The sequence below is a fragment of the Hippopotamus amphibius genome, chromosome 9 (genome assembly GCF_030028045.1).
Source record: "Hippopotamus amphibius kiboko isolate mHipAmp2 chromosome 9, mHipAmp2.hap2, whole genome shotgun sequence".
Taxonomy (NCBI): Eukaryota; Metazoa; Chordata; class Mammalia; order Artiodactyla; family Hippopotamidae; genus Hippopotamus; species Hippopotamus amphibius.
The window spans coordinates 133,277,500-133,305,105 of record NC_080194.1 but is presented as its reverse complement, the minus strand read 5'-3'; the positions used below and the strand labels follow the sequence as shown (position 1 = coordinate 133,305,105).

Below are 27,606 nucleotides of genomic sequence, written 5' to 3'. Positions count from 1 at the left end.
TGCGCGCGCCGGCGGCTCGCGGCCGACGCCGGGCCTCAGACCTGGCGGGAGCGTCCGCGTCCCTCCGCTCCTGCGCGTCCGAGCCGGGCCAGGGCGGCGTCGTCGGAGGCCCCAGAGTCCCCGCGGGCTCGGCTGGAGCAACGCGCCGGCAGCTCGGGAGCGCGCGGGACGCTCCCTGGCATTTTAGAGGCTGGGGTTCGAATCCCAGCTCCGCCAGAGCGACTCCGCGACCTGGGAGCACCGGTCTCGCGGCCTCGGTGTCTCCCCTAGGGTGAGGCACCCAGGAGACAGAGGCAAGGTTGCGGTTCCCTTACCAGCCCGACCCCTCGGGCGGTCCACGGCTGCCCCGCACCGAGCTGGCGCTCAGCAAGGGTTGTTGAATGGATGTGGAAGTTTTCTGACATGCAAAGCCCCAGAGCTCCTCTTCCCCGAGATGGCCCCTGCTGAGCCCTGGGTGTGTGCCTGGCCCCGGGGAGCTGGTTAGACGTGCAGCTTCTCGGGCTCACCCCAGGCCTGCCCAGCCGGACCTGCTGGTGCAGCCCGGCAGTCTGGGCTTCGACAGGCTCTCCAGGGGATGCCGAAGCGCGGGAGAGGCTGAGCCCCAGGGCTCCAGGCAGTTGATACACGTGTTCACGTTTATGTATTCAAACGCACCCTTTAAAGTGCACTTTGATGCTCCAGGAATTAATGTATGGATGTGTTAACTAATACAGTGGCTTGTAGTACATAATGCAATATAAGCACCATAAGTAATAGCATATGTTATTTTTGAAATGAACAGTTTCTCAAACATGAATGTGATGTGTGCTATTACAATATTGCATCGTAAATTATATATACTGCATTATATACTATAATATAATGCATGGACGGGATACCTTATTCTCTTTAATAGCTGCATGGTTCCCCCATCTAGTGGCTGTATCACAGTTGATTTAATCAGTTTCTGAGAGTAAGGCCTTGGGTTGTCTGCGGCTTTTTAGGCACATTCCGCTACATGTGCCTTTGCCGCCTGGTACCTGTGATGCTCATAGGATATAAGGAGACATAGATTGAGAATGTCCACAGCCCACTGTGCAGGTGTATAGGCAAATAGGAAACCTATAAATGCCAGGAAGTTGTGTTCACCAAGTTGCTTTAAATGTCAGGGTTTGGGCAGGTGACTGGAAAAGGCCCTGACATTTACCCTCAGACAGGAACTCTGAGATACTGCACCTGGAGTGCTTGATATCTATGTGCAAGCCTCACGGCAGCTCCTTAATTAAAAAAAGAAAAATTGAACATTTTCAGAATTAAAATGTATTACTATGCATTGCTTTCGAATAGTTGAGGATAAAATTGGTTCCATTGTTCCCCTCCATTTTTTGGTGTTCATTGAATTGTTGGAATTATTGTGCAGAAGTGATAGGGCTTATAAAAAATGAAAAGAAATTAGCAAATGAGAGAACATCACAGGTGAGCTGAGCCCAGAGCTAACTGGCAGGTGGAATGGAAATCAGATTCTAACAGGTGCTTTTGTCAGCTTTGTCTTCTGAGGGGAGGGAGGGGATGGAATGATAGATGTGCATCTGTACCTTGATGGGCAGGTGGGATACCTGAGGTACCCAGGGTCTGGGGTGTCCTGAGGAAGGCTGGCTCTCTGACCTTCCGTGAACCCTAAAGTAGAGAACACAGGTCTGATCTTGCTTATCTCACAGGTATAGGGAGCCCTGAGAAGCCACAGATCTTGGGCACATGGCTGGAGGATCTGTCTGTCGTGGCTCCTACATCTCAGAGAGGTTCCTGCACAGGTAGGTCTTCAAAAAGTATTGTAGAGGAAATTAACATACAATTCCTTTCAGTGTGGCCCTCCACATGGTTCTGGAGAACCTCCTTGGCCAGTGCCCTCCAGCCATGGTGCCAGGACAGTCCTGGCGCTGAACCCTTCCCCGATCAAGCAGATGCTTTCAACTTCCCTGGGGAAAAGGAGTTGTCCATTGTTCACCCTTACGGAAGGAACTTAAATCCAGTAAATGTTTCCTGTGCCCTGACAGGGTGGCTGGGGCAGGGAGGCTGATGGCGCACAAATAATTGTGACGCTCTCCCAGGCCTCCCCAGATGCTGGGGGGGAGAAACTAGTGTTGGCTGAAGCAGATGGTGCTTTGAGGAGTCTGGGAAGGTGACGTTTTAAGTGAGAAAGTGTCAAAATTGATCTGGTGACAAAGCCAGGTGACATGATGAAACGAAAAGATCAAAAGTATTCCATCTTATTACTCAGTCATAAAAAGGAATGAAATTGAGTTATATGTAGTGAGATGGATGGACCTAGAGTCTGTCATACAGAGCGAAGTAAGCCAGAAAGAAAAACAAATACCGTATGCTAACTCATATATATGGAATCTAAAAAAATGGTACTGAGGAATCCAATGACAGGGCAAGAATAAAGATGCAGTTGTAGAGAACGGACTTGAGGACAGGGGGTGGGGGGCGAGGGGGAAGCTGGGACGAAACGAGAGAACAGTATTGACATATATACACTACCAAATATAAAATAGATAGCTAGTAGGAAACTGCTGCATAAAACAGGGAGATCAACTAGATGGTGGGCGATGACTTAGAGGGATGGGATACGGAGGGTGGGAGGGAGTCGTGGGAGGGAGGGGATATGGGGATATATGTATAAATACAGATGATTCACTTTGTTGTACAGCAGAAACTGGCACAACAATGTAAAGCAATTCTATTCCAATAAAGAGCTTTAAAATGAAAAAAAGGTATTCCATCTGTATAATTGAATTGCCTAGATCTAAATAATTTATAAGCATCTGCATTTCTTATGTGCTGAAATTTTGTCACTTTTTTCCACTTTAGAAAGAAAAATAGTTTTAAATCTTTTATTTTCCTGCCCCTCTGTTTCTCTGTGCCTGTCCCAAGAGCAGGAATTCTTAATCTGGTGCCCACTGTACTCAAGACCAAGAAATCTGTGAATTCCCCAAAAGTATATGTAAAATGTGTGTGTATGTGTGTATTTCTGGGAAAGGGAAGTCACAATTTTTATCAGGTTTTCAGAAGGGCTGGCTGAGGGTCCTAGAAACCCTCACGCCTTTTTTACTCCCTCCCTCGTCTTCCTGTGGTTCGTGATTCACCCAAACCCCACTGAAATGCACTGGGGTCTAAAAATGATTAACCACAGTTGAGGTTGCTTGAAAAAAATGAAGGTGTCTTGGAGACACTGTTCCCTTCCAGGCAGGACTCTTGTGGCTGCCGGCTCCTCCACTGGGACCACCGTCAACACCCTCACCCCTGTTAGCTGCCTGCCGCCCCCCCTGCCCCCAACAAGGGCTGCATCCATTTTAGCAGCACTTCACAGTGTGTGAGGGGCTTTCACCTGCATTAGCACACTTAGTACTTGAACCTGCACATCTTGGGACGATGCAGATGGACACTGTGGTGGGGCTGAGGTTCTGCCTTTCTTACAACCTCCTGGGCTGTACTAGTGCTGCTAGTCTGGGCCCTCACTTTGAGAACCTCTGCTCTAAAGTGTTCTTAGAGAAATTCATTTTCTTGCAGAAGAGGGAAAAAAAAACCCCTCAGGCTTGGATATTTAGGTCACCTGAGGTGATGACAGCAGGATTTTCTCTGATAACCTAAATCAAGACCTTGGCTGAAGGAGGCTAACTTAGCTACTCATAGCATCCCTGAGACCACACTGTTGGTGATGGAAGGTTTAGAACCCAGGACCAGAGCCAGAGGCCACAGCCCCCTGTCATTGCTTTATCTGATAAATTTAAGGTTTTAGAGCAGGCTTGCTGGGGCTGGGCAGGTTGTATGAACCTGTGAACTGAATGCGTGGAGGACACACGGAATAAGGGGCCAGGGACCAGGTGATGTGGTGCCATTGTACATTCCTGCCAGAAATACATGAGTTCCGGTTGGGTCACATCTTTCAGTTCCTGTCTTTTAATTTATTTTATTATTATTATTTGTTATTGAAGTACAGTTGGTTTACAATGTTGTGTTAGTTTCAGGTGTACAGTGAAGTTATTCATATATATACGTATTCTTTTTCAGATTCTCTTCCATTATCGGTTATTACAAGATACTGAATACAGTTCCCTGTGCTATACAGTAGGTCCTTGTTGGTTATCTGTTTTATATATAGTAGTGTATGTCTATTAATCCCATACTCCTAGTTTATCCCTCTGCACCCCTTTCCCCTTTGGTAACCATAGTGTGTTTTCTATGTCTTTGAGTCCAATTCTGTTTTGTAAATAATTTCATTTGTGTCATTTGTTTTTAGGCTCCACATATAAATGATATCATATAACATTTGTCTTTCTCTTACTTCGCTTAGTATGATAATCTCTAGGTCCATATGTCTTTTTTATTTTAGCTACTCTAGTGGGTATGTAGTGCTACCTCATTTTAATTTGCATTTCCCTGATGACTGATGATGTTAAGTACTTTTTCAGGTGCTCGTTGGCCATTTGTTACATCATCTGTTTTTTTTTTTTAATATGTTTTATTTGTTTTTGGCTGCATCGGGTCTTCGTTGCGGCACATGAGATCTTCGTTGCAGCATGTGGGATCTTTCATTGCCGCATGCAGGCTCAGTAGTTGAGATTCATGGGCTCCAGAATGCATGGGCTCTGAGCATGAGGGCTCAGAGTTGAAGGCGCGTAGGCTTAGTTGCCCTGTGGCATGTGGGATCTTAGTTCCTCCATCAGGGATGGAACCCACGTTCTCTGCACTGGAAGGCAGATTCTTAACCACTGGACCACCAGGGAAGTCTGTTACATCGCCTTGTGTGAAGTGTCTACTTAAATCTTTTGCCCACTTTTATAACTTGTTTGCTTTCCTATTTTTGAATCATCAGAGTTTGTTGTGTGTTCTGGATACAAGTCTTTTTTCAGATATTTGTATTGTGAGTATTTTCTCCTACTTGGTGGCCTGCTTTGCATGTTCTTAATGAGGTCTCTCTAATTTTGATGAAGTCCAATTTGTCAATGTTTTTCTTTCATGCTTTGTGCTTTTTTGTGTCCTATGTAAGAAATCTTTGTCTACCTTAGGTCACAAGGTTTTCTTCTAGAATTTTAATCATTTTAGCTTTTACATTTAGGTCTAGGATCCATTTTGAGTTAATTTTTGTGTATGGTGTGAGGTTGGGCTTGATGTCCATTTCTTCCCATATCCAGCATGACTTGTTGAAATGATCATCCCCTCTCCATGGAATTGCTGTGGTACCTTTGTTAAAATTCATTTGACTGTGTACATGTGGTCTGCTCCTGGAGTTTGTGGTCCATTGATCTGTGTATCTATCTTTTTTTTTTTTTTTTTACTTCTTTTGGGGGGCAGTGGTTCAATTTAGAATGCAAATTATAATATCCCAAGGTACTTTTTAAAAAGGTCCACACTTGTACCCAACCCCTAGATTTTCTTTTTTTTTTTTTTTTTTTTTTTTTGGGCACACGGGCTTAGTTGCTCCATGGCATGTGGGATCTTCCTGGAGCAGGGATCGAACCCATGTCCTCTGCATTGGCAGGCGGATTTTTAACCACTGCGCCACCTAGGAAGCCCCCTCTTTTTTTATTTAAGAACTTTTATTGAAATATAGTTAACATACAATAAATTGCATATATTTAGAGTGTACAATTTGGTATCCCAGTCTCCCAGTTCATTCCCCCCCAACCCTCCCAGCTTTCCCTACTTGGTGTCCATATGTTTGTCCTCTACATCTGTGTCTCTATTTCTGCCTTGCAAATTGGTTGATTTGTACCATTTCTATATTCCACATATGTGTTTTAATATACGATATTTTTTTTCTCTTTCTGACTCACTTCACTCTGTACGACAGTCTCTAGGTCCATCCATGTCTCTACAAATGTCCCAGTTTCATTGCTTTTTACAGCTGAGTAATATTCCATTGTGTATATGTACCACATCTTTTTTAACCATTCATCTGTTGATGGACATTTAGGTTGCTTCCATGTCCTGGCTATTGTAAATACTGCTGCAGTGAACATTGGAGTGCATGTGTCTTTTTGAATTATGGTGTTCTCTGGGTATATGCCCAGCAGTGGGATTGCTGGGTCATATGGTAGTTCCATTTTTAGTTTTGCAAGGAACCTGCATACTGTTTTCCATAGTGGCTGTATCAATTTACATTCCCACCAGCAGTGCAAGAGCGTTCCCTTTTCTCCACACCCTCTCCAGCATTTAGTGTTTGTAGATTTTCTGATGATTCCCATTCTAACCGGTGTGAGGTGATACCTCATTGTCGTTTTGATTTGCATTTCTCTAATAATGAGTGATGTTGAGCAGCTTTTCATGTGCCTCTTGGCCATCCATATGTCGAAATGCCTATTTAGGTCTTCTGCCCATTTTTTGATTGGGTGTGTATCTATCTTTAAGCCAATTACCACAAGTCTTTGATTGTATTTTATGGTGAGTACTGAAATCAAGTATTGTAAATCCTCCAAGTTTGTTCTTCTTTTACGAAATTGTTTTGCCTATTCTAGTCCTTTGTTTCCATATAATTTTCTGTATACTTTTTAGAATCAGCTCATCAATTTCTACAAAATGCCTGCTTGGATTTTGACTGGGATTGTGGTAAAGCTATAATTGAATTTGGGGGAAATTGATGTCTTAACACTATTGAGTCCCCCCATCTATGAATATTTCAGTTGTTTGTGGCTGATACCTATGAGTCTTGGGTGCTAAATGCATTTCGTTGGCATTTCATCATGTGAGTTTCCTGTGATTTTCCGTGGAAGGGCAGCTAGAATGTCCGTGGTACCTGTGTTTACCTTCTTTTGGCATTCCATCCAAGCAGAAATCTCCGCCCCATGGAGGCAGTGTGCAGGCCCTTGCAGAATATAACAAGGTGAGGACTGAAGCAGGATGTGTTGCCTGTGTAACCTCTGAAAAACTCAGAAGAAATAAAGGTCTCCCAGCTTGGAAAGAGAGGCAGTAGTTGTTTCAACTTCCTTTCACAAATAATGCCAACCAGACACAAAATGGTACAAAGATGAATTCTGCAGAAAAATCATAGCTGTACAGAATGCCCTGGTATCACCTCATCAAGTCAATCTCAGAACCTCTAACCCTGGAAAAATATGTTTTAATTGGTTCCTTCCTGAACCAGAATAAGATCAAGTTGGCAGCTATGAATAATAAAAAGTTTTGTTCTCTCTCCCCGCCCCCGCTTTTTTCTTCAGATATGCTCTGAAAAGGTCAACCAGATTATCTAAGGTACAAACAGTAGCTTGCAGAATTGGCAATGGATGGATATAAAAAGCAGTCGACAGTAACAGGATGAATTGCAAGAGGACTCCCCCCCCCCCCCCCAGCAGCTCTCAATTGCCTCCTCTCTCCTCCTCCTTTTCAAGGTGACCACTCTTAGGAGTTTGTTTTGGATCTTCCCACATCTTTTTCTTTTTGTGCTGATATGGTTTATACATAGGAAATATGTTTTGGGTGGGATGTTCTCCCCCACAAATGGTATCATATTATGCATGTTTTGTAAACATGTCTTTGTTTTGATTTAAACTCTACAAAGCACTGGAGGTCTAACATGGCTCTAGCTCATTCCTTTTATTTATTTTTATTTTATTTTTATTTTTTTATTATTTATTTATTTATTTAATCGGCTGTGTTGGGTCTTCGTTGCTGCACATGGGCTTTCTCTAGTTGCGGTGAATGGCGGCTACTCTTTGTTGTGGTGTGCGGGCTCCTTATTGTGGTGGCCTCTCTTATTGCAGAGCATGGGCTCTAGGCATGTGGGCTTCAGTAGTTGTGGCACATGGGCTCAACAGTTGTGGCTCACAGGCTCTAGAGTGCAGGCTCAATAGCTGTGGCGCACGGGCTTAGTTGCTCCATGGCATGTGGGATCTTCCTGGGGCAGGGATGGAACCCGTGTCCCCTGCATTGGCAGGTGGATTCTTAACCACTGCACCACCTAGGAAGTCCGCTCATTCCTTTTAACTGCTGCATTATAATCTGCTTTAGGGACTGCAGCACAGTTTTAATAAATTCCCTATTGCTGGCCACCTAGGTTGTTTCCAAGTTTTCTTCATTACAAGCAGAGCTGCCCTTGCATCTTTGCATGTGACTCTCTGTGCACACATGTGGGAGGTTATTTAGCGTAGATGTCAGGGTCACTGCTTTCCTAAGATAACTTTCTGCCGTACCATACCAGCCTTAAGCAGACAGTTCTAAAAGTATCTGCTTGCTGGTGAGTGAGCTGGCTGTCAGTGCTATTGGGCTACAGGAGTGGTATTTGCTCTTGCTTGAGGCTCTCATTTTCAACTTTGTGTGGAGTTGGTTTGGAGGAGGCAGAAACAGTCAGCCACATACTTTGTGTGATGTCTTGGCCAAAGTCCACCCAACGTGGTGGAGACGTGTTAGGGGGGTGAGTGTGTTGATATCAAACCAAACAAATCCCTTTGGTTTCCAGTATTATGAGCTTGAAGTAACATTATGTGAATGTCCCAAATGGGTTCCTTCACATATGTTGCCACTTTCTATAAAGTAGTACCAGCATCTCACGTGAATGATACAGGTATGTGTTTCTTAGTACTGCAGAGAATCATTTATTTTCCTGTAGGTTTATTCATATGATATTTCAGAAACTCAAACCTTTACACATTAACCAGGAAGTCATTTTGATAGATAGATAGATAGATAGATAGAAGGATGTTGACCTCTTCCTAGGCCGTGTATTTTAAGATCATTGTTACATAAGTGACATGATCTAATGGGTTAAAAAAATTTTTTTTAGCCATTGCAAAGTTTTGGAGAATTTAGGCTTGTTATTGGGGCATCTTCCAGTATACCCCCATCCCCCGCCCCTTTAAAGCTAGAAGTTGAAGCAGGATATACGTGGTTAAAGATGAAATATATGTTATGAAATTAAAAGTGACTATTTAAAAATGTCATCTCCCATCATCAGACGCCAATTATCCTATCCCCAGCTTTTGGCGTGGGAGGTGATTATTTCCAGGGATGTTCTTGGTAACTTGAAAAGATAAGTGGGTGGAAGGAAATGAGAGCAAATGTGATGGTAAATTTACTTACAGAGCAGAACCTACGTTTTGCATGTTCCCCTCGTGGCTCCCCTTTAGTGCTGTGAAACTGTACAATATACACATACAACTTAGGTGGGAAAATGTAGAGCATGAAAGATGACCTTTTCCCTTTTCCTTCATTCCATTATGGACATATTATAATTGCCTTTATGGAAACGTGAGTAAGATTTTATCGGAAACATTTTGTTGTTCTTCTCTCTCCTTTCACAGTTCTTAAAAAGCTGTCACTGTGTTTTCTTGTGATGCTTTTGGTCTCTGTAGCTGCTCGCTGGATGCCAGTTAGAGGCCTTGGAAGTGTGAAGGTTTCTCTGGTGTTTACCGCTGTATGTTTGCCAGTTGTTGTGGTATATTAGTGAGTGCTGTTTACTCCCGTGGTAGCTCTAAAAATAACACAAAGGGAAATATTTAGAGAAAATTTAAACACTACATCCAGGCCTCAGCTTATCTCAAATAAAAGCCTAGACTAGTTCCATTCAGGTAAAAACACCTGTAGAAATCCAGGGTGGCTTTTTTCTTTCGAATCGGGTTTTTTGTTGTTTCTTCCTGTCCTTTTATAATCCATCCCACCCACCCTCCAACAACCATTCTGCTTTCTGTCATTATCTGTTAGTTTGCATATCCCAGAATTTTTATAAATGGACTCAAACCAGTATGTATTCTTTTTCTTTTCTTTCTTTTTTTTTTTTTAATTGGGAACTTCCCTGGTGGACCAGTGGTTAAGACTCCATGCTTCCAGTGCAGGGGGTACAGGTTCGATCCATGGTCAGGGGACTAAGATCCCACATGCCATGAGGTGTGGCCAAAAAAAAAAAGTGTATACATATATTTGTATATGTATTAAAATATATATTAATATATATATTTGTATATAAAATGTATTATATATAAATATATAAATTGAAGTATAGTTGATTTACAATGTGTTAATTACTGCTGTACAGCAGTGATTCAGTTATATATATATACATTCTTTTTCTAAAATATTCTTTTCCATTATGGTTTATCATAGGATATTGAATATAGTTCTCTGTGCTATACAGTAGGACCTTGCTGTTTTATGTATTCTTTTCCTGGCTTCTTTCATGCAGCATAATTATTTCAAGACCCAACCATGTTGTATATTATTGTGAACCAAGAATTTGTTTCTTGTCACTGATGAGTGGTATGGACATTTGAGCTGTTTGCAGATTGGGGCTGTTACAGATAAAGCTACTGTGAACAGTCGTGTACACCTTTGAAAGGACATTAAAAAGCTTTCATCCCTTTAGGGTGAATACATAGAAGTGGAATGCCTGGATCATATGTTTATATTTTTAGGAAACTGATTCTTTTCCAGAGTGGTAGTGCCATGTTGCATCCCTACCGACAGTGTAGGAGAGTTCTGGTTCCTCCACATCCTCATTAACACTTGGTATGGTTGGTCTTTTTAATTTAATGTAGCCATTCTAACAGGTGGGCAGTGGTAATTCATTGTTTTAAATTACATTTCTCTAATGACGCTTGGCATTTTTTTTTCATGTGTTTATCTACTGTTCATCTGTCTTCTTTGGAGAAGTGTTCATGTGCCTTATGCCTTTTTTATTGGGTTGTTTTCTGTTTTGTTTTTTTGGCTGTGCCATGCAGCTTATGGGATCTTAGTTCCCTGACCAGGGATGGAACCCATGACCCCTGCAGTGGAAGTGCAGAGTTTTAACCACTGGACAACCAGGGAATTCCCCTTATTATTGAATTTTGAAAGTTCTTAATATATTCTGGATACAAGTCCTTTATCAGATATATGGTTTCCAAATATTTTCTCCTAGTCTGTGGCTCTTTTCCTTCTCTTAACAGTGTTCTTTTAAGAGCATAAGTTTTAAATTTTGATAAAATCCAGTTATCTGTTTGTTCTCCTGTGCATCATTCTTTTCTTGTTATAGCTAAGAAACTTTGCCTAACTCAAAGTAACAATGGTTTTTTTCCTATGTTTTCCTCTAGAAGTTTTATAATTTGAGATTTTACATTTAGGTTGATGACCCATTTAGAGTTAAATTTGTACATATTGTGCGTTATGAATGGAAGTTTGCTTTTTTTGTATATAGATATCAAATTGTTCCAGTGTCTTTTGTTGAAAAGCCCATCCTTTCTCCACTGAATTGTCTTTGCACCTTTGTTGAAAATAAGTTGTCCACATATGTGTGGGTCTATTTCTGGGCTCTATTTTGTTCCATTGATCTGTCTATTTTTACACCAGTTCCACACTATCTTAATTAACACAACTTTATACTAAGTCTTGAAATCAGGTAGTGTTAGTACTCTTTGTCCTTCTTTTTGACTATTCTAGTTTCTTTATATAATTTTAGGATCTGGTAACAATTTATACAAGAAGCCTATTGGGATTGCATTAAGTCTTTAGGTCAATTTGGAGAGAACTGGCATATTGACGCTATTGAGTCCTCCAGTCCCTGGACATGATATATCTCTTGATTTATTTATGTCTTCTTTAATTTCTCTCAGCAGTGTTTTTGTCATTCCCAGTGTACACATCTTTCACATATTTTGTCAGATTTATTGTTCATATTTTGGAGCATATTATAAATGATATTTTAAAATTTTAATTGCTGATTGTTCATTACTGGTAGATAGAAATGCACTTGAGTTTTTTAAAAAAATCAGAAATGAATGTCAGCTTTTTTCAAATGCTTCTTCTGTGTCTATTGAGATGATCAGGGTTTAAAATTTTTTTAGTTTCCTTATATGGTAAATTATACTGATTATTTAAACATTAAACCATCCTTACATTCCTTGGACAGACTCCACTTGATCAGTATACATTATCCTTTTTATATATTGTTGGATTCAATTTTATAATATTTGTTTAGAAATTTTGTATGTTCATGAAGAATTTGGTCAATAATTTACTTTTCTAGTAATGTCTTCGTCTGGCTTTGGTGTCAGGGTAATACTGGCATCATAGATTAAGTTGGGAGGTATTGCCTCCTTTTCAGTTTTCTAGAAGAGTTTGCATATAACTGGTGTTGTTTATTCCTCAAATGATTGGTAGAATTCACCAGGAAAGCCATCTTGGCCTGGGGTTTACCTTATGAAAAGGTTTTTCACTATTAATTCAACTTTTTAAATAGAGATAGGGTTATTTATTTCTTCTCAAGTGAACTTTCATAGTTTGACTCTTTCAAGGAATTGTTTCATGTAAGTTGTTGAATTTATTGACAAAGTTTTTCATAATATTGCCTTATTATCCATTTCATATTTGTAGAGTTGTAGTGATGGCACCTCTCTCATTTCTGATATTGGTAATTTATGTCCTCTTGCTTTGTTTTCCTGATTTGTTTGGTGGAGGTTTATCAATTTTACTGATCTCCAGGGACCAGTTCTGGTCCCATTGATTTTTCTCTATTGCTTTTCTGTTTATTTCACTGACTTCTGCTCTGGCCTTTATTATTTACTTTCTTCTATAGGTTTAATTTGCTTTTCTTTTTCTAGTTGTTTTTTTTTTTTTTTAAGGTGGACACTGAGGCCATTGATTTGAGAACTTTTTTTTTCTAATAAAGGCATTTAGTCCTGTAAAATTTCCCTTCATATACTGCTTTACCAGGCTATCATACTATTTGATATACTGTGTTTTTATTTTCATTAAGTTCAAATTACTTATTTTCTCCTTTGACTTATTTTTTTGGACCCACAGGTTATGAAAAATTGTGTTAGTTTCTAAATCTTTGGGTATTTTTGAAAAGATCTTCTGTTTATTAATTCCTAATTTAATTTCACTGTGGTTGGGGAACATGTGCCTTTGAAAAGGATGTGTATTCTGTCGCTGGGTGAAGTGTTGTATAAATGTCAGTAAGGTCAAGTTGGCTGCTAGTATTGTTTAAAAATTTTTTTTAATCCTTACTGATTTTCTGCTGACTTATTCTATCAACTGTGAGAGAGGGTATTGACATCTTTGGCTATAATTGTGGGTTTGCCTATCTCTCCTTCAAGTTCTGTAATTTTTTGTTTCATGTAGTCTGAATCTGTTGTTAGGTGCATAAACATTTAGCAATTTTTGACTTCTTCATGAATTTATCATTATGAAATGGCCTTTTTTATCTCTGGTAATATTCTTTGCTCTGAAATCTCTGAAATTTTGTCTTATATAAATATAGCCACTCTAATAATTGATAAGTATTAGCATGGCATACCTTTTTCAATATGCTGCCTTTTAACTTATATCTGTGTTGTTTTTTTTAAGCTCTTTATTGGAGTATAATTGCTTAACATTGTTGTGCCAGTTTCTGCTGTAGAACAAAGTGAATCAGCTGTGTTTATACATATATCCCCATATCCCCTCCCTCCCGTGACTCCCTCCCACCCTCCCTATCCCACTTCTCTAAATCATCACCAGTCATCGAGTTGATATGTGTTATGCAGCAGCTTCCCACTACCTATTTTACATTTGATAGTGTATATATGTCAATGTTACTCTCTTACTTCATCCCAGCTTCCCCTTTACCCCTCCCCCAACCCGTGTCCTCAAGTCTGTTCTCTACATCTGCATCTTTATTCTTGCCTTATCACTGGGTTCATCAGTACCATTTTTTTAGATTCCATGTATATGAGTTAGCATATGGTATTTGTTTTTCTCTTTCTGGCTTACTTCACTCTATATGACAGACTCTAGGTCCATCCACCTCACTACAAATAACTCAATGTCATTCCTTTTTATGGCTGAGTAGTATTCCATTGTATATATGGAATCTTCTTTACCCATTCATCTGTTGATGGGCATTTAGTTTGCTTCCATGTCCTGACTGTTGTAAATAGTGCTGCAATGAACATTGTGGTACATGTTTCTTTTTGGATTATGGTTTTCTTAGGGTATATGCCCAGCAGTGGGATTGCTGGGTCATACGGTAGTTCTATTTTTAGTTTTTTAAGGAACCTCCATACTGTTTTCCATAGTGGCTGTGCCAATTTACATTCCCACCAGCAGTGCAGGAGGGTTCCCTTTTCTCTGCACCCTCTCCATCATTTATTGTTTCTAGATTTTTTGATGATGGCCATTCTGACTGGTGTGAGGTGCTACCTCCTTGTGGCTTTGACTTGCATTTCTCTAATGTATATCTATGTTTTTATATTTAAAGTGTGTTTCTTGTAAGGCAGTATAGAGTTGGGTTTTGCTTTTTTTAGCCATTCTGAAAATATCTGCCTTTTAACTGAATTATTTAGGCCATTTACATTTAATGAGACAATTGATATGAGTAGGTTTATCATTTTGCTACTTGTTTTCTATTTGTCCCATCTGTTTTTTCTTCCCTTTTCTCTCTTTTTATGCATCTCTGATTTTGTTAGTTTTTATAGTTCCATTTATAACCTTATTTGGCTTATTAGCTATAACTCTGTGTTTTGTTTTTAGTTTAGTATTTGCTATAGGATTCATAATGTACATCTTTAACTTATCACTGTCTACCATTAAATGATATTACACCACTTAACGTATAGCATAAACATTTTACAATAGTATGCTCCCATTCTCTCTGCCTGACCTTTATGTTATTGTTTTCATATATTTTACTTTTACATATGTTGTAAAACTCATACAACATTTGTTATTAATTTTGTTTAAATAGTCAGTTAACCTTTAGGAGATTTAAATACTAAAAAAAACTGTCATACACTTATTTAGGTAGTTACCATTTCTGGTGTTCTTCCTTTCTTTGTGTATATCCAGACTTCCATGTGGTATTGTTTTCCTTCTGCCTGAAGACTTCCTTTAACATTTCTTCTTATAAGAACCTGAAGACAGTGAATTGTTTCAGCTTTTGTATGTCTGAGAAAGTCTAGCCTTCATTTTTGAAAGATACTTTTACATGTTATAGAACTCTAGGTTGACAGATTTCTTTCAGTATTTTATAGATGGTACTCCACTGTAGATTGTATCATTTCCAATAAACCTGTCATCATCCTTATCTTTGCTCCATTATTCATAATGTGTCTTTTCCCGTCAGCTTTTTAAGAACATATTTAATGGTAATAAAATACACGTAATATGTGTGGGCTTTCCCTAATTGTGGCGAGCAGGGGCTACTCTTCGTTGCAGAGCGTGGGCTTCTCACTGTGGTGGCTTCTCATTGCAGAGCACAGGCTCTAGGTATGCAGGCTTCAGCAGCTGCAGCATGTGGACTCAGTAGTTGTGGCTCAAAGGCTCTAGAGTGCAGGCTCAGTAGTTGCGGGGCACAGGCTTGTGGGATCTTCCCAGACCAAGGATTGAACCCATGTCCCCTGCACTGGCAGGTGGATTCTTTTCTTTTCTTCTTTTAAGCTCTTTATTGGAATATATTTGCTTTACACTCTTGTGTAAAGTTTTTGAGGTACACCAAAGTGAATCATCTGTATTTATACATATATCCCCATATCCCCTCCCTCCTGCGACTCCCTCCCCCCACCCTGTCCTGACCCTCTAAGGCATCTCCCATCATCAAGTTGATCTCCTTTTGTTATATAGCAACTTCCCACTAGCTATCTATTTTACAGTTGGTAGTGTAAATATGTCTATGCTATTCTCTCACTTCGTCCCAGCTTCCCCTTCGCCCCCCACCCCAGCCCCATGTCCTCAAGTCCATTCTCTACTTCTGTATCTCCACTCTTGCCTGTCACTGGGTTCATCAGTACCATTTCTTCAGATTCCATATATATGTGTTAGCATACAATATTTGTTTTTCTCTTTCTGGCTTACTTCACTCTGTATGACAGACTCTTGGTCTATCTACCTCATGATATATAGTTCAATTTCATTCCTTTTTATGGCTGAGTAATATTCCATTGTAAATATGTGCCACATCTTTATCCATTCATCTGTTGATGGTCATTTAGGTTGTATCCATATCCTGGCTATTGTAAATAGTGCTGCAGTGAACATTATGCTACATGTTTCTTTTTGGATTATGGTTTTCTCTGGGTATATGCCCAGCAGTGGGATTACTGGGTCATATGGTAGTTCCATTTTTAGTTTTTTAAGGAACCTCCAAACTGTTTTCCATAGCAGCTGTACCAGCTTACATTCCCACCAACAGTGCAGGAGAGTTCCCTTTTTTCCACACCCTGTCCAACATTTATTGTTTCTAGATTTTTTGATGATGGCCATTCTGACTGGTGTGAGGTGATACCTCATTGTGGCTTTGACTTGCATTTCTCTAATAATTAGTGATGTTGAGCATCTTTTCATGTGTTTCTTGGCCATCTGTATGTCTTCTTTGGAGAAATATCTATTCAGGTCTTCTGGCAGTTGGATTCTTAACCACTGTGTCACCAGGGAAGTCCTGTAACCATTTTTATGTGTACAATTTAGTAGTATTAAGTAATTCACATTGTGTAACCATCATCATTATCCATCTCCAGTACTATTTTCATCTTGCAAAACTGCAACTCTGTACTCATTAAACAATAATGCTCTATTTTCCCCTACAATAATCCCTGGTAACTACCATTCTCCTGTCTGTGAATTTGATTACTCTAGGTATCTCATATGAGTGGAAGCATACACTATTTTAAAAATACTTTTTATTTTTTAAAATTTTAAAAAATTATTTATTTATTTATTTATTTGGCTGTGTTGGGTCTTAGTTGTGGCACATGGGATCTTCGTTGCGGCATGTGGGGTCTTTCATTACCGTGCGTGGGCTCTTTGTTGTGGTGCACAGGCTTCTCTTTAATTGTGGTGTGTGGACTCAGGAGTTGGGCATATGGGCTTAGTTGCCCCATGGCATGTGGGATCTTAGTTACCCAACCAGGGATAGAACCCACATCCCCTGCATTGGAAGGAGGATTCTTAACCACTGGGCCACCAGGGAAGTCCCTAAGAATTTTTTTTTTAATTGAGGTATAGTTGATGTACAATGTTATACAAGTTTCAGGTGTACAGCATAGGGATTCACAAGTGTTTATTATTTTAAGCAACTTCATTTTATTTTATTTTATATTTTCTTTTATTTTTCATATTTTCTTTTCTTTTATTATTTTATTTAATTTTATATTTTATCTCATTTCATTTCAGCCTGTATTGAGTCTTTGTTGCTGCATGCAGGCTTCCTCTAGTTGTGGCGAGCAGGGGCTACTTTTCATTGCAGTGTGTGGGCTTCTCACTGTGGGGGCTTCTCTTGTGGAGCATGGGCTCTAGGCACGTGGGCTTCAGTAGTTGTGGCACGTGGGCTTTAGAGTGCAGCTTCAGTAGTTGTGGTGCATGGGCTGAGTTGCTCTGTGGCATGTGGGATCTTCCTGGACCAGGGATCGAACCCATGTCCCCTGCATTGGCAGGTGGATTCTTAACACTGTGCCACCATGGAAGTCCCTGATTCACAATTTTTAAAGGTTATACTTCATTTATAGCTATTGTAAAGTATTAGCTATATTTCCTATGTTGTACAATATATCCTTGTAGCTTATTTATTTTGTACATAATACTTTGTACCTCTTATTCTCCTACCCATGAGAATAAAACTTTAATAATGTACAGCAGAAATTGGACAGGCTCATTCTTATATTAAAACAAAAGATTTCCTATATTACAACTTATTTACATTTGCATACTGAAGAGGTAAAGTGTCTAAGTGGCTATTTTACAGTCCATGCTAATAAAATGTACAAAAACAAACAGAAGTACCGAGAATGCCGTTCGGGGGCCTTGATGGAGACGTAAGAACGGGCTTGGACTTGGTCTGCGAATCCAGAACCCAGAGGTGCAGGTAGCCCTATGGACCAGGGTTAGCCTCAGGGGGCCAAAACCACGGCTTTAGTTTCTCCCCAACTCTCTAACTTGTAACTCTTGGGTTAAGGGTGGCGGCAGTGGGGCTGGAAGCTTCCCCCCGAAACTGCTCAGTCTTCCCTGGAGGTGGAGGAGGAGGAGGAGGAGGAGGAGGAGTGTGTGGTGAGGACAGCAGGGCCACCGGGGGGAGTGGGCTAGTGGCTTGGGAGTCCCTGGGTCAGGAGTGTTGGCAGATCTGAGAAGCTGGTTGGGGTGGGGCGAGAGGAGCCTGAGTTCTGTCATCTCCTATAACCCGCCAAGTTCTGCTGCAGGGCGGACAGCTGGGGCGTCAGCAGGTGTGGAGAAAGAAGGTCCCCCTAATGACACAATTGGCATTTGAGGGAAATTAGTCAGTAGCCAGGAAAGCGGCCCAAAGGGTTAGGGGAAGATCTCTAACGCAAGGAAAGAAGCGATACACCAGGAAAATAAATAGGAAGGCCAGGGCACTGGGGAGACCGATGGAAGTGGGGGGAGGGCTCTCCCCCTCCTCCACAAGCTTTGGCAGAGAATCGCTGGACTGGAGGCAGGGGTGCTCTGAGCTTGCACACATACTGTGCCTCCCCTGGGGGCAGGAAGGGGGCTCCGGGTGAATGCAGTGATCGGGGGTCTCACTGCCCACCACCGGTCTCTTTGGTGAGGGACAGGGGGGCATCCTCACTCCTTAGTGGTCTTATATAAGAGCAATCACTCCAGGCTCAAAAGGCTCAGAAACAACTACAAAACTCCTGGTCTCAAAACAGGCACCCACTAACTTGAATCAGTCCCGTCGTCAGTGCTCCAAGAGCAGGACCCACGCCTGTCTGTTCACAGCTGCATTTCCCAGTGCCCGGAGCAGTGCCTGGCACCCAGCAGGCCCTGCATGAATGTCTGCAGAGTGAATGCCTGGAGGAGAAGGTGCAACCTGCTGGACAACACACAAAAGCCTAGGGCCTCACTGCAAAGCCCACTTGTGGAACTGGGAGGGGAGGCAAAATGCAAGTGAGACCAACCCCCAGGGCAGAGGAAGTCTTGCTGCTGAGTGGGGGGAGTAGGCTCAGGTATAAGGACAGACATTTCCAGTGTGATCGAGCTGTGTGCGTTTGATTGAAGCATTTTTTTGTGGTTTTTATAAGGATTTCCTTAAAAACAAATAGATTGAGAGGTAATCATCACATAGAGATGGTTTTCCTTTTATAAAAACTTAATATTTAAAAAAAGCTAAAATCCAGACCCTCCCAATAAAATGAAAAAAAAAAAAAAAGAAAAGAAAACCAAACCACTCCAGTTAAGTTATGGCTTCAAAGTTATTATATACCTAAGATATGCTGACCAAACCACCACCCACAACCGCCCCTTCCCTCTTCCCTCTTCCCTCTTCCCACTGGTAACCACTAGTTTGTTCTCTATATCTGTTAGTCTATTTCCTTTTTACTAGTTTGTTTTATTTTTCATATACAACATATGTGATATCATATAGTCTTTATCTGACTTATTTCACTTATGCCTCCAAGTCCATACATGTTGCAGATGGCAAAATATAATTCTTTTTTATGGCTGAGTAGTATTCCATTGTATACATACAGCACATCTTCTTTATCCATTCACCTGTTGATGGGCATTTAGGTTGCTTCCATGTCCTGGCTATTGTAAATTAGTGCTGCAGTGAACACTGTGGTACATGTAGCTTTTTGAATTATGGTTTTCTCAGGGTAGATGCCCAGGAGTGGGATTGCTGGGTCATATGGTAGTTCTATTTTTAGTTTTTTAAGGAACCTCCCTACTGTTCTCCACAGTGGCTGTATCAATTTACATTCCCACCAACAGTGCAGGAGGGTTCCCTTTTCTCTACACCCTCTCCAACATTTATTGTTTCTAGATTTTTTTGATGATGGCCATTCTGACCAGTGTGAGGTGATACCTCATTGTGGCTTTGACTTGACTTTCTCTAATGATCAGTGATGTTGAGCATCTTTTCATGTGTTGTTAGCCATCTGTATGTCTTCTTTGGAGAAATGTCTATTTAGGTCTTCTGCCCAGTTTTTGATTGGGTTGTTTGTTTTTATGATATTGAGCTGCATGAAGTGCTTGTATATTTTGCAGATTAATCCTTTGTCAGTTGCTTCATTGGCAATTATTTTCTCCCTTTCTGAGGGTTTGTTGGGAAGTTTTGATTATTGCTTTAAGCTCTTTAGCCATTATTGGTCTTTTCAGATTTTCTATTTCTTTGTGATTCAGTCTTTGTAGGTTTTGTGTTTCTAGGAATTTATCCACTTATTTTAGATTATCCAATTTGTTGGCATATAATTGTTTATAGTAGTCTCTTATAATCCTTTCTTTTGTTCTCTGTGTCATATATTTCTGCTCTGATCTTTGTTTTTCCTTCCTCTGCTAACTTTGAGCTTAGTGTTTTCTTTTTCTTGTTCCTTGAAGTGTACTCCACGATCAGGAGACCCCAACCCCTGTTAGGAATAGGGCTGCAAGCAGGAGGTGAGCAGTGAGCGAGTGAGTAAAGCTTCATCTGCCACTCCCCATTGCTTCCCATCACTCACATTACTGCCTAAACCATCCCCCCCACAAACCCAGTCTATGGAAAAATTGTCTTCCACAAAACTGGTCCTGGTGCCAAAAAGTTGGGGACCACTGTTCTAGATGAATTGACCCCTTTATCATTATATAATGAACTTCTTTGTCTCTTGTTACCATTTTTGGCTTAAAGTCTATTTTGTCTGATTTAAGTGTAGCTACCCGTGCTTTCTTTTGGTTTCCACTTACATGGAATGTCTTTTTCCATCCCTCCACTTTGAATCTATGTGTGTCCTCGAAGCTGAAGTGAACCTTTTGTAGGTAGCATGTAGTTGGGCTGTTTTTCAATCCATTTATCTACTCTGTGTCTTTTGATTGGAGAATTTAGTCCATTTATATTGAACATAATTATGACAGCTATGGACTTACTATTGACATTTTGTTAATTGTTTTCTGGACATTTGGTAGTTCCCCTTTTCCTTTCTTCCTCTCTTGCTGCATTCCTTTGTGATTATTTTCTGTAGTGGTATGCTTTGATTCCCTTCTTTTTATCTTTTGTGGATCTACTGTAGGTTTTTGCTTTGTGTTTATCATGAGGCTTACATATAACATCCTATAGATATAATCATCTATTTTACACTGATAACAATTTAACTTCGATCATAGACAAAAACTGTACCTCTCTACTTCCCCCTTTTATCTTTTTGATGTCATAATTTACCTCTTTTTATTTTGTGTATTCATTAACAAATTATTGTAGTTCTCAGACATTATTTCTTCAAATAAACTTTCTGTCTCCTTCCCTCTCTTTTCCTTCTGGAACTCTAATAATCTGAAAAATGTTTCTTTCTCTCTCTCTCTTTTTTTTTGATGGTAACCCATAGACCACTTAGGCTTTCTTCATTCTTTTCTCTTTGGTCTCCTCTAACTGGATAATCTCTAAATTCCTCTCTTCTATCTCACAGATTCTTCTTCTTGATCCATCTGCTGTTGCTCTCTATTGCATTTTTCATTTCATTCATTGTCTGCTTTAGTTCCAGAACTTCTATTTGGTTCTTTTTTAATGATTTCTGTCTCTTTGTTAAAACTCTAATTTTGTTTGTGTATTGTTTTCAGATTTCATTGAATTGTCCTTCTATGTTTTATTTATTTTTATTTATTGGCTGCGTTGGGTCTTCGTTGCTGTGTGTGGGCTTTCTCTAGTTGTGAAGAATGTGGGCTACTCTTTGTGGTGGTGCGCAGGCTTCTTATTGCAGTAGCTTCTCTTGTTGTGGAGCACAGGCTCTAGGCCTGTGGGCTTCAGTAGTTGTGGCACATGGGCTCAGTAATTGTGGCTCACAGGCTCTAGAGTGCAGGCTCAGTAGTTGTGGCGCATGGGCTTAGTTGCTCCACAGCATGTGGAATCATCCCTGTGCTGGGCTCAAACCTGTGTCCCCTGCACTGGCAGGTGGATTCTTAACCACTGCACCACCAGGAAAGTCCTACCATACTGTTTTGATTACTGTAGTTCTGTAGTATAGTCTGAAGCCAGGGAGCATGATTCCTCCAGCTCTATTCTTCTTTCTCAAGACTGTTTTGGCTGTTTGGGGACTTTTGTGTTTCCTAACAAATTTTATACTTGTTTGTTCTAGTTCTGTGAAAAATGCCTTTGCTATTTTGATAGGGAATCTGTCATTGCCTTGGGTAGTGTGGTCATTTTAACAATATTGATGCTTCCAATCCATGAACATCTATTTGTGTCATGTTCAGTTTCTTTCATCAGTGTCTTATAATTCTCTGAGTATAGGTCTTTTACCTCCTTAGGTAGGTTTATTTCTAGGTATTTTATTCTTTTTGATGCAGTGGTAAATGGGATTGTTTTCTTAATTTCTCTTTCTGATAGCTCATTGTTAGTATATAGAAATGCAACAGATTTCTGTACATTAATTTTGTATCTTGCAACTCTATCAAACTCACTGATGAGTTCTAGTAGTTTTCTGGTGATGTCTTTAGGATTTTCTATGTATAGTATCATATTATCTGCAAAAAGTGACAGTTTAAACTTCTTTCCAATTTGGATTCCTTGTATTTCTTTTTCTTCTGTGACTGCTGTGGCTAGGACTTCCAATACTATGTTGAGAGTGGGCATGCTTGTCCTGTTCCTGAGATTAGAGGAAATGCTTTCAGCTTTTCCTCATTGAGTATGATGTTAACTGTGGGTTTGTCATATATCACCTCTATTATGTTGAGGTATGCTGCCTCTGTGCCCAATTTCTGGAGAGTTTTTATCATAAATGGTTGTTGAATTTTATCAGAAGCTTTTTTGCATCTATTGACCATATGATTTTTATTCTTCAATTTGTTATCATATTGATTAATTTGTGGATATTGAAAAATCCTTGCATCCATGGGGTAAATCCCACTTGATCATAGTATATGATCCTTTTGATGTATTGTTGGATTTGGTTTCTTAACATTTTGTTGAAGATTTTGCATGTATGTTCATCAGTGATATTGGCCTCTAGTTTCCTTCCTTCCTTCCTTCCTTCCTTCCTTCCTTCCTTCCTTCCTTCCTCCCTCCCTCCCTCCCTCCCTCCCTCCCTCCCTTCCTTCCTCCCTCCCTCCCTCCCTTCCATCATCTGATTTGGGTGTCAGGGTGATGCTGGCCTCGTAGAATGAGTTTGGAAGTGTTCCTTCCTCTTCAATTTTTGGCGTAGTTTGAGGGTAGGTGTTAACTCTTCTCTAAATGTTTGGTAGCATTCACCTGTGAAGCCATCTGATCCTGGACTTTTATTTGTTGGGAGTTTTAAAATTATTCAATTTCATTACTGGTAATTGGACTGTTCATATTTTCTATTTCTTCCTCGTTCAGTCTTGAGAGATTGTCCATTTCTTCCAGGTTGTCCATTTTATTGGCAGATGGTTGTTCGTAGTAGTCTCTTATCTTTTGTATTTCTGTGATGTTGGTTGTAACTTCTTGTTTTTCATTTCTGATTTTATTGATTTGGGCCCTCTCTTTTTCTTCATGAGTCTGGCTAAAGGTTTATCAGTTTTGTTTATCTTTTCAAAGAACCAGCTCTTAGTTTCATTGATTTTTTTATTGTCTGTTTAGTCTCTATTGATTTCTGCTCTGATATCTATGATTTTTTTCCTTCTACTAACTTTGGATTTTGTTTGTTCTTCTTTTCTAGTTCCTTTAGGTGTAAGGTTAGGATGTGTATTTGATATTTTTCTTGTTTCCTCAGGTAAGCTTGTATCACTATGAACTTCCCTCTTAGAATGGCTTTTGCTGCGTCCCATAGATTTTGTATTGTTATGCTTTCATTTTCAGTTGTCTCCAGGTATTTTAACATTTCCTCTTTGATATCTTCAGTGATACATTGATTGTTTACTAGCATATTGTTTAGCCTCCACGTGTTAGTGTTTTTTACAGTTTTTTCCTGTAGTTGATTTCTAGTCTCATAGCATTGTGGTTGGAAAAGATGCTTAATATGATTTAAATTTTTAAAAATTTACCAAAGCTCATTTTGTGTCCTAACATGTGATCTATCATGGAGAATATTCCATGTGCACTTGAAAAGAATGTGTTGGAATTATACAGTATTTGTCTTTTTGTGACTGGCTTATTTCACTTAGCATAAGGTCCTCAATGTTCATGCATGTACAATGTGCTGGAATTTCCTTCTTAATAGTGCTTAATAATAATAATCCATTGTATATATATACTACCTTTTGTCCATTCATCCATTCATCAATGGACACTTGGTTTGCTGCCATCTTTTGGCTGTTGTGAATAATTCTGGTATGCACAGGGATATATAAGTATCTCTTCAAGACACTGCTTTCAATTCTTTTAGGTATATACTTAGCGAGGAATTACTGAATTATATGGTAATTCTATGTTTAATTTTTTTTAAGTCACCGCCATATTGTTTTCCATAGCAGGTGCACTGTTTTACCTTCCCACCAATGAGTGCAAAAGGATCCCAATATCTCCAAATCTTCACCAGTACCCATTATTTTGTTTTTTGAAAGAGTGTCCATCCTAATGGGTGTAAAATGATATCTCATTTGATTTTGATTTGCATTTCCCTAATTAATGATGTTGAGCATTTTTTCCTGTGCTTATTGACCATTAGTATACTTTATTTGGAGAAATGTCTGTTCAAGTTGTTTGCTCATCTTTAAATTGAGTTGTTTTTGTCTTTTGTTGAGTTGCAGGAATTCTTGATCTATTCTGTCAGTGTTTGCTTTATATATTTAGGGTCTGATGTTTGCATATGTTTGTAATTATATTCTTGTTGAATTGACCCTTTTATCCTTATATAAAGTTCTTCTTTATCTCTTATAATAGTTTTTTTAAATTTAAAGTCTATTTTGTCTGATATTAGTGTAGCTATTCCTGCCTGTTCTCTGGTGGTTACTATTTGCATGGGATAACTTTTTCCATCCTTTCACTTTAAATCTATGCAGGTTCTTAGCTCTAAAGTGATTCTCTCATAGACAGAATCTAGTTGGACTCTCTTTTTTAATCCATTCTGCCAATCTGTGTCTTTTAATTGGGGGAATTTAATCCATTTACATTTAATTACTGATAGGGAGTTGCCATTCTATTTCCTTTCTGTATGTCTGATACCTTTTTTGTCTCTCCTTTCCATACTGCCTTCCTTTGTGTTTAGATGAATTTTTTTAGTAGTGACATGTTTTGATTCCCTTCTCATTTACTTTTGTGTATATTCTCCATGTATTTTCTTTGTGGTGTACATGATGGTTACATTTAACGTCCTAAAGTTATTTGAACTGATAATCTATTGACAGTCTATTTGAACTGATAGCTGCTTAACTTTGCTTACATACAAAAATTCTACTTTTTTACAGCTCCTCTACACCCACCTTTGTTATTGATGTCACAAATTACATCATTATTTGTTATGTACCCACCTATATAGATTTAGAATTGTTTTTATGCTTTTCTCTTTTTAATCCTATGAAAGAATAAAAAGTGGAGTTAAGATCCAAAATGACAATAATACAGGTTTTTACTTTTCCATATATTTACATTTACCAGAGAACCTTATTTTTCATAGGACTTTGAGTTACTGTCTAGCATCCTTTCATTTCAACTTTCATTTCAATATTTTTCATAGGACTTTGAGTTACTGTCTAGCATCCTTTCATTTCAACTGTCTAGCATACTTTTCCATATATTTACATTTACCAGAGAACCTTATTTTTCATAGGACTTTGAGTTACTGTCTAGCATCCTTTCATCCCTTAAGCATTTCTTGCAGGGCAGGTCTAGTGGTGATAACTCCTTTAGCTTTTATCTGGGAATGTCTTAATTTCTTCCTCACTTTTTTTTTTTTTTTAATTTTTTTTTTTTTTTTTCTAGTTGTGGCACACGGGCTTAGTTGCTCCATGGCATGTGGAATCTTCCCAGGGCAGGGCTCGAACCCATGTCCCCTGCATTGGCAGGTGGATTCTTTACCACTGCGCCACCTAGGAAGTCTTCTTCCTCACTTTTGAAGGATGCTTTGTCATATATAGAATTTTTGGTTGATAGTTTTTTCTTTCAGCACTCCCCCCCCAACTTTATTGAGGTATAATCAACTATATATATAAGGTATATTTGATATACCTACACACTGTGAAAGGATAACCATAGTCATGCTAATTAACATATCCTCACATATTTACCAATTTTTTTTTTTTTTGGTATGTGATGAAAATACTTAAGATCTACTCTTTTAGCAAATTTCAATACAGTACGGTATTGTTAACTGTTTTCACCATGCTGTACATTAGATCCTCAGAACTTATTCATGTTATAACTGGAAGTTTGTTTCCTTTGGCCACTATCTCACCATTCCTCCCCCCACTCCTGTGCCTGATAGTCACCACTGTGCTCTCTGTTTCTGTGAATTTGACCTTTCCACATATAAGTGAGATCATCTACAGTGTCTTTTTCTGACTTATTTTATTTAGTATAATGCTCTCAAGTTTTATCCATGTTGTCACAAATGGCAGGATTTCCTTCTTTTATAAGAGTGAATAATATTCCTGTGTGTGTGTGTATCACATTTTTTTTATGCATTCATCTGTCGATGGACATTTAGGTTGTTTCTGTACCTTGGCTATTGCAAATAATGCTGCAAAGAACATGGAAGTGGAGATATCTCTTTGAAACACTGATTTCACTTCCTTTGCATATATACCCATAAGTGGGATGGCCAGATCATATGGTAGTCCTGTTTTTAATTTTTTGAGGAACCTTCATACTATTTTCCATAAAGGCTGTACTAATTTACATTTCCACCAACAGTACACTTTTTACCACATCGTCATCAGCACTTGTTATCTTTTGTCTTTTTGATAAGAGCTATCCTAACAGGTGTGAGTTAATATCCCACTGTGGTTTTGATTTGCATTTCTCTGATGATTAGTGATGTTGAGCACATTTTCATGTACCTGTTGGCCATTTGTACAGTTACATGTTGAAGATATTGCAGGTTCGGTTGCAGACCACTGCAAAGTAAGTAAAGCAAGTCACATGAATGTTTTGGTTTCCCAGTGCATATAAAAGCTATGTTTACACTATACTGTAGTCTAAGTGTACAACAGCATTATGTTTAATAAACAATGTACATACCTTAAAAATACTTATTGTCGGACTTCCTAGGTGGCGCAGTGGGTAAGAATCCGCCTGCCAATGCAGGGGACACGGGTTCGAGCCCTGCTCCAGGAAGATACCACATGCCGAGGAGCAACTGAGCCCGTGCGCCACAGCTGTTGAGCCTGTGCTCTGGAGCCCATGAGCCACAACTATTGAGCCCATGTGCCACAACAACTGAAGCCCACGTGCCTAGAGCCCGTGCTCTGCAACAAGAAAGGCCACCGCAATGAGAAGCCTATGCACCGCAACGAAGAGTAGCCCCTGCTCACTGTAACTGGAGAAAGCCCGTGTGTGGCAATGAAGACCCACCACAGCCAATTAAATAAAAAAAAAAAAAAAACTTATTGCTGAAAATGCTAACCATCATCTGAGCCTTCAGTGAGTTGTAGTGGTAAAATCAAAGATCACTGATCATAGATCACTGTAACAAATATAATAATAATGAAAAAATTTGAAATATTTTGAGAATTACCAAAATGTGACATACAGACATGAAATGAGCAAATGCTGTTGGAAAAATTGTACCCATAGACTTGCTCAACACAGGGTTGCCAGATAATTCAATTTGTAAAAAATGCAGTACCTGTGAAGTGCAATAAAGCAAGGCACAG

General features: G+C 39.5%; 1 long non-coding RNA gene across 2 annotated transcripts; it reads left to right on the top strand.

The window, feature by feature from the left end:
- LOC130860313 (uncharacterized) lies at positions 1-27,606 on the top strand. 2 transcript variants are annotated; one of them, XR_009055413.1, is made up of 4 exons: positions 1-271; positions 1,698-1,790; positions 4,051-4,107; positions 27,002-27,606. It is a non-coding gene; the product is annotated as an uncharacterized LOC130860313 (long non-coding RNA). The 2 variants fall into 2 exon arrangements; XR_009055412.1 differs by lacking the exon at positions 4,051-4,107.